We start from the raw sequence: 7,107 nt of genomic DNA, 5'->3' as shown, positions 1-7,107 counted from the left end.
ATGATTGCACCAAGAAACTTGGCAGTTTGCTCTTCAGTAACATCCTCATTCTCTTCAGAAGAGGGATACTCATCAGAGCTCATGAAGGGCATAAGGAGGTTCAATGGGATCTCTATGGTCTCTAGATGAGCCTCAGAGTCCTTTGGTTCCTCAGAGGGAAGCTCCTTATTGATCATTGGATGTCCCAGGAGGTCTTCCTCCTTGGGATTCACGTCCTCCTCTCCCTCATTGGGTTCGGCCATTTTTCTTATGTCAATGGCCTTGCACTCTCCTTTTGGATTCTCTTCTGTATTGCTTGGGAGAGTACTGGGAGGGATTTCAGTGATCCTTTTACTCAGCTGGCCCACTTGTGCTTCCAAATTTCTAATGGAAGACCTTGTTTCATTCATGAAACTTACAATGGCCTTAGATAGATCAGAGACTAGATTTGCTAAATTAGAAGCATTTTGTTCAGAGTTCTCTGTCTGTTGCTGAGTGGATGCTGGAAAAGGCTTGCTATTGCTAAACCTGTTTCTTCCACCATTATTAAAGCCTTGTTGGGGCTTTTGATCCTTCCATGAGAAATTTGGATGATTTCTCCATGATGAGTTATAGGTGTTTCCATAAGGTTCACCTAAGTAATTTACCTCTGCTATTGCAGGGTTCTCAGGATCATAAGCTTCTTCTTCATGAGAAGCCTCTTGAGTACTATTGGATGCAGCTTGCATTCCATGCAGACTCTGAGAAATCATATTGACTTGCTGAGTCAATATTTTATTCTGAGCCAATATGGCATTCAGAGTATCAACCTCAAGAACTCCCTTCTTCATAGGCGTCCCATTATTCACGGGATTCCTTTCAGAAGTGTACATGAACTGGTTATTAGCAACCATGTCAATGAGTTCTTGAGCTTCTGCAGGCGTTTTCTTTAGGTGAATGGATCCACCTGCAGAAGTGTCCAGTGACATCTTTGATAGCTCAGATAAACCATCATAGAATATATCCAAGATGGTCCATTCTGAAAGCATGTCAGAAGGACACTTTTTGGTCAACTGTTTGTATCTTTCCCAAGCTTCATAGAGGGATTCACCTTCTTTCTGTCTGAAGATTTGAACATCAGCTCTAAGCTTGCTCAGCTTTTGAGGAGGAAAGTACTTGGCTAAGAAAGCCGTGACCAGCTTATCCCAAGAGTTCAGGCTGTCTTTGGGTTGAGAATCCAACCATAATCTAGCTCTGTCTCTTACAGCAAAAGGGAAAAGCATGAGCCTGTAGACTTCAGGATCTACTCCATTAGTCTTAACAGTATCACATATCTGCAAGAATTCAGTTAAGAACTGAAAAGGATCTTCAGATGGAAGTCCATGAAACTTGCAGTTCTGCTGCATCAGAGAAACTAATTGAGGTTTCAGCTCAAAGTTGTTTGCTCCAATGGCAGGAATGGAGATGCTTCTTCCATGTAGATTGGAATTAGGTGCAGTAAAGTCACCAAGCATCTTCCTTACATTATTATTATTTTCGGCTGCCATCTCCTTCTCCTGTTCGAAAATTTCTGAAAGGTTATCTCTAGATTGTTGTATTTTAGCTTCTCTTAATTTTCTCTTCAGAGTCCTTTCAGGTTCTGGATCTGCTTCCACAAGAATGTTCTTATCCTTGCTCCTGCTCATATGACAAAGAAGAAGGCACAGAAAAATAATAATAATAATAGAGATCCTTTATACCACAGTATAGGGATCCCTGTGTGAGTAGAAGAAAAGAAGAAGAAATTCGAACACAGATAGAGGAGGGGGTTCGAATTTGGTGATGATGTGAGGAAGAGATGTTAGTAGATGAATAAATAAATAGAATAAGATGAGAGAGAAGGAGAAAATTTTCGAAAATTATTTTTGAAAAGGAGTTAGTGATTTTTGAAAATGGTTTTTGAAAAATGTTAGTGATTTTCGAAAATTTTTGAAATAAAAAATAAAAAAATAAAAAAAATTAGTTAATTAAAAAGAAATTTTGAAAAAGAGGGAAGATATTTTCGAAAATTAGAGAGAGAGAGAGTTAGTTAGGTAGTTTTGAAAAAGTTAAGAAACAAACAAAAAGTTAGTTAGTTAGTTGAAACAAATTTTTAAGAAGATAAGAAGTTAGGAAGTTAGAAAAGATATTTTGAAAAGATATTTTTGAAAAAGATAAGATAAGAAGATATTTTTGAAAAGATATGATTGAAATTAGTTTTGAAAAATATTTGATTTTTAAAATCACAATTAATGACTTGATTCATAAGAAATCACAAGATATGATTCTAGAACTTAACAAGCAAGTAACAAACTTCAAATTTTTTAATCAAAACATTAATTGTTATTGTTATTTTCGAAAATTTGGTCTAAAAATAAGAAAAAAATTTTTGAAAAATATTTTAGGAATTTTCGAAAATAATTAAGAATTTTGAAAAAGATTTGATTTTTGAAAAAAGATTTTGAAAAAGATAAGATTTTCAAATTGAAAATTTGATTTGACTCATAAGAAACAACTTGATTTTAAAAATTTTTGAAAAAGTCAACCCAAATTTTCGAATTTGATGAGAGAAAAAGGGAAAGATATTTTTTTGATTTTTTAATTTTTATGATGCAAGAGAGAAAAACACTAAAAAGATGCAATGCATGAAATTTTTAGATCAAAACATGTGATGCATGCAAGAATGCTATGAATGTCAAGATGAACACCAAGAACACTTTGAATGTCAAGATGAACATCATAGACACAATTTTGAAAAATTTTTAATGCAAAGAAAACATGCAAGACACCAAACTTAGAATTCTTTAATGCTTAGACACTAAGAATTCAAGAATGCATATGATAAACATGAAAAGACTAATTACCTAGAACAACTTGAAGATCATGAAGAACACTATGAATGCATGATATTTTCGAAAAAAATGCAAGATGCATATGCAATTGACACCAAACTTATAACATGACTCAAGACTCAAACAAGAAACAGAAAAATATTTTTGATTTTTATGATTTTCTAATTTTTTTTGGATTTTTTTTCGAAAATTATATGAAAAAGAAAAAAATAAGGATTCTAAAATTTTTAATATGAATTCCAGGAATCTTGCATTCTTAGTCTAAAGCTTCATTCCAGGAATTAGACATGGCTCATGAGCCAGCCAAGCTTTCAATGAAAGCTCCGGTCCAAAACACTAGACATGGCCAATGGCCAGCCAAGCTTCAGCATGTAATTCAGATATGACATGCCTGACATACTCATTCCCAAAGGAATAGACATGGCTTTACAGCCAGCCAGGCTTCAACATGCTTCATGAAACACTAGAATTCATTCTTAAAAATTTTGAATAAAAATTTTTTTGGAAACATTTTTATTATTTTCGAAAACAGATGAGAAAATTTTAGAAATATGTTTGAAAAATTTTTGAAAATAAAATAAAAAGAAAAATTACCTAATCTGAGCAACAAGATGAACCGTCAGTTGTCCAAACTCAAACAATCCCCGGCAACGGCGCCAAAAACTTGGTGCACGAAATTGTGATCTCCAGGCTCGAACAAATCCTGGTAATGGCTCCAAAGCTTGGTGCTTTGATCTCAATACTTAATTGTCACAACTTCGATACAATTAACCAGCAAGTGCACTGGGTCGTCCAAGTAATACCTTACGTGAGTAAGGGTCGAATCCCACGGAGATTGTTGGTATGAAGCAAGCTATGGTCACCTTGTAAATCTCAGTCAGGCAGATATAAAGTGATAATGGTGTTTTCGAATATTGTATAATAAAATAGGGATAGAGATACTTATGTAAATCATTGGTAGGAATTTCAGATAAGCGAATGGAGATGCTTTTCGTTCCTCTGAACCTCTGCTTTCCTGCTATCTTCATCCAATCAGTCTTACTCCTTTCCATGGCTGGCTTTATGTGATACATCACCACTGTCAATGGCTACTTTCGGTCATCTCACGGGAAAATGATCCAATGCCCTGTTACGGCACGGCTAATCGTCTGGAGGCATCACCCTTGCCAATGGCTTCATCTTATCCTCTCAGTGAATAATATGCTCACGCACCCTGTCACGGCACGGCTATTCATCTGTCGGTTCTCGATCATGCTGGAATAGGATTTACTATCCTTTTGCGACTGTCACTAACGCCCTGCAATCGTGAGTTAGGAGCTCGTCACAGTCATTCAATCATCGAATCCTACTCGGAATACCACAGACAAGGTTTAGACCTTCCGGATTCTCTTGAATGCCGCCATCATTCTAGCTTACGCCACGAAGATTCTGGTTAGGAGATCTAAGAGATACTCATTCTAGCTTAATTCATGTAGAACAGAAGTGTTTGTCTGGCACGCGTTCATAAGGGAGAAGGATGATGAGCGTCACACATAATCATCACCTTCATCACGTTCTTGGGTGCGAATGGATATCTTAGAAGAGAAATAAGAGAATTGAATAGAAAATAGTAGTACTTTGCATTAATCTTTGAGGAACAGCAGAGCTCCACACCTTAATCTATGGAGTGTAGAAACTCTACCGTTAAAAATACATAAGTGAAGGTCCAGGCATGGCCGAGATGGCCAGCCCCCTAAAACCTGATCAGAGGATCATAAGGTAATCCAAAGATGGTCTAAAAGACGTCCAATACACTAGTAAAAGGTCCTATTTATAATAAACTAGCTACTAGGGTTTACATGAGTAAGTAATTGATGCATAAATCCACTTCCGGGGCCCACTTGGTGTGTGTTTGGGCTGAGCCTAAGTGTTGCACGTGCAGAGGCCATTTGTGGAGTTGAACGCCAGTTTCTGTGCCAGTTTGGGCGTTCAACTCTGGTTTTGGATCCTTTTCTGGCGCTGGACGCCAGATTTGGGTAGAAGGCTGGCGTTGAACGCCAGTTTACGTCGTCAATTCTTGGCCAAAGTATGGACTATTATATATTGCTGGAAATCCCTGGATGTCTACTTTCCAACGCAATTGGAAGCGCGCCATTTCGAGTTCTGTAGCTCCAGAAAATCCACTTTGAGTGGAGGGAGGTTAGAATCCAACAGCATCAGTAGTCCTTCTTCAACCTCTGAATCTGATTTCAGCTCAAGTCCCTCAATTTCAGCCAGAAAATACCTGAAATCACAGAAAAACACACAAACTCATAGCAAAGTCCAGAAATGTGAATTTAACATAAAAACTAATGAAAACATCCCTAAAAGTAACTAGATCCTACTAAAAACATACTAAAAACAATGCCAAAAAGCGTATAAATTATCCGCTCATCAATGGCATTTAGAGTATCAATTTTAAAAACTCCTTTCTTCTGAGTTGTCCCATTATTCACAGGATTCCTTTCAGAAGTGTACATGAATTGGTTATTTGCAACGATTTTAATGAGTTCCTGGGCTTCTTCAGGCGTCTTCTTCATATGAAGAGATCCACCAGCAGAGTTGTCCAATGACATCTTGGACAGTTCAGACAGACCATCATAGAATATGCATATGATGCTCCATTCTGAAAGCATGCCAGAAGGACACCTTCTGATCAATTGCTTGTATCTTTCCCAAGCTTCATAGAGGGATTCGCCTTCCTTCTGTCTGAAGGTTTGGACTTCCACTTTAAGCTTACTCAATTTTTGAGGTGGAAAGAACTTTGCCAAGAAGGCATTGACCAGCTTTTCCCAAGAATTCAGGCTTTCTTTAGGTTGTGAGTCCAACCATGTCCTAGCTCTGTCTCTTACAGCAAAAGGGAAAAGCATAAGTCTATAGACCTCAGGGTCAACCCCATGGGTCTTAATAGTATCACAGATTTGCAAGAACTTAGCTAAAAACTGATGAGGATCTTCCAGTGGAAGTCCATGATACTCGCAATTCTGTTGCATTAGAGAAACCAATTGAGGCTTAAGCTCAAAGTTGTTTGCTCCAATTGCAGGAATTGACATGCTCCTTCCACAGAAGTCAGAAGAGGGTGCAATAAAGTCACCAAGCATCTTCCTTGCATCTCCACCATTGTTGTTGGGTTCGGCCATGTTTGTTTTGTCTGCTTCCTTTTCCAAAATTTCTGTCAGGTCCTCTCCAGAGAGTTGTGCTTTAGCTTCTCTTAGCTTCCTCTTCAGAGTCCTTTCAGGTTCAGGATCAGCTTCAACAAGAATGCCTTTATCTTTGTTGCTGCTCATATGATAGAGAAGAAGACAAAGAAAGTATGGAATCCTCTATGTCACAGTATAGAGATTCCTTAATGTGTCAAACGAAAAGAAGAATGGAAGGATGAGGTAGGGAGGAGAATTCGAACTTATGAAGAAGGAAAGAGTCTGAATTGCTAATTGAGGAGGAGTGTTAGTCCTTAAATAGAAAAAAGTGAGGAGGGAAAAGAATTTTTGAAAACAAATTTTGAAATAAAACTAAAATTTTTAAAATAATTAAAAAGAATTTTGAAAAAGTGGTTAGAATTCGAAAATTAGAGAGAAAAGTAGTTGAAAAAGTGGGTTTGAAAATCAAATTTGAAAAAAAATAAAAAGTTAGAAAAGATTTTGAAATCAAAATTTATGATTGAGAATTATTTTGAACAAGATGTGGTTGAGAAGATATGATTGAGAAGATATAATTGAAAAATAATTTAACAAGATTTGATTTTGAAAATTAAAGTAGATTACTTGAGTAACAAGAAACTAAAAGATATGACTTTTAAAATTTAAAAATTGAACCTTTCTTAATAGGCAAGTAACAACTTGAGAATCTGACTCAATCACATTAAATATGAGCATTAATTTCAAAAATATGAAATAAAAATAAAAAAAATATTTTGAAAATCATTTTAGAATTTTCAAAAATATTAAAAATAAAATTGAAAAAGATGTGATTTAAAAAATATATGATGTGAAAGAGATTTGATTTTGAAAAATTTTGAAGATTTGAAAAAGATTTGAATTGAAAACAAAATCTCCCCTCCTGTGCTATCCTGGTGTTAAACGCCCAGAATGGCATCCATTCTGGCGTTTAACGCCCAAAATACTACCCTTTTGGGCATTTAACGCCTAGCCAGGTACCCTGGCTGGCGTTTAAACGCCAGTTTTCCTTCTTCACTGGGCATTTTGAACGCCTAGCTTTTTCTCTGTAATTTCTCTACTGTATGTTCTAAATCTTCAATTCT

The 7,107-nt window shown here is 36.3% G+C and overlaps 1 non-coding gene across 1 annotated transcript; it reads left to right on the top strand.

Moving 5' to 3' along the window:
• The first annotated feature begins 1,001 nt into the window (after positions 1–1,001).
• Positions 1,002–1,109, top strand: LOC112787090 (small nucleolar RNA R71). The gene has a single exon (XR_003194524.1). It is a non-coding gene; the product is annotated as a small nucleolar RNA R71 (small nucleolar RNA).
• Positions 1,110–7,107: the final 5,998 nt, after the last annotated feature.

This window comes from Arachis hypogaea, chromosome 20 (assembly GCF_003086295.3).
Source record: "Arachis hypogaea cultivar Tifrunner chromosome 20, arahy.Tifrunner.gnm2.J5K5, whole genome shotgun sequence".
In the NCBI taxonomy this organism is placed as follows: domain Eukaryota; kingdom Viridiplantae; phylum Streptophyta; class Magnoliopsida; order Fabales; family Fabaceae; genus Arachis; species Arachis hypogaea.
Note: the sequence above shows the minus strand (reverse complement) of the source record. Positions and strands in the feature narration are given on the sequence as shown.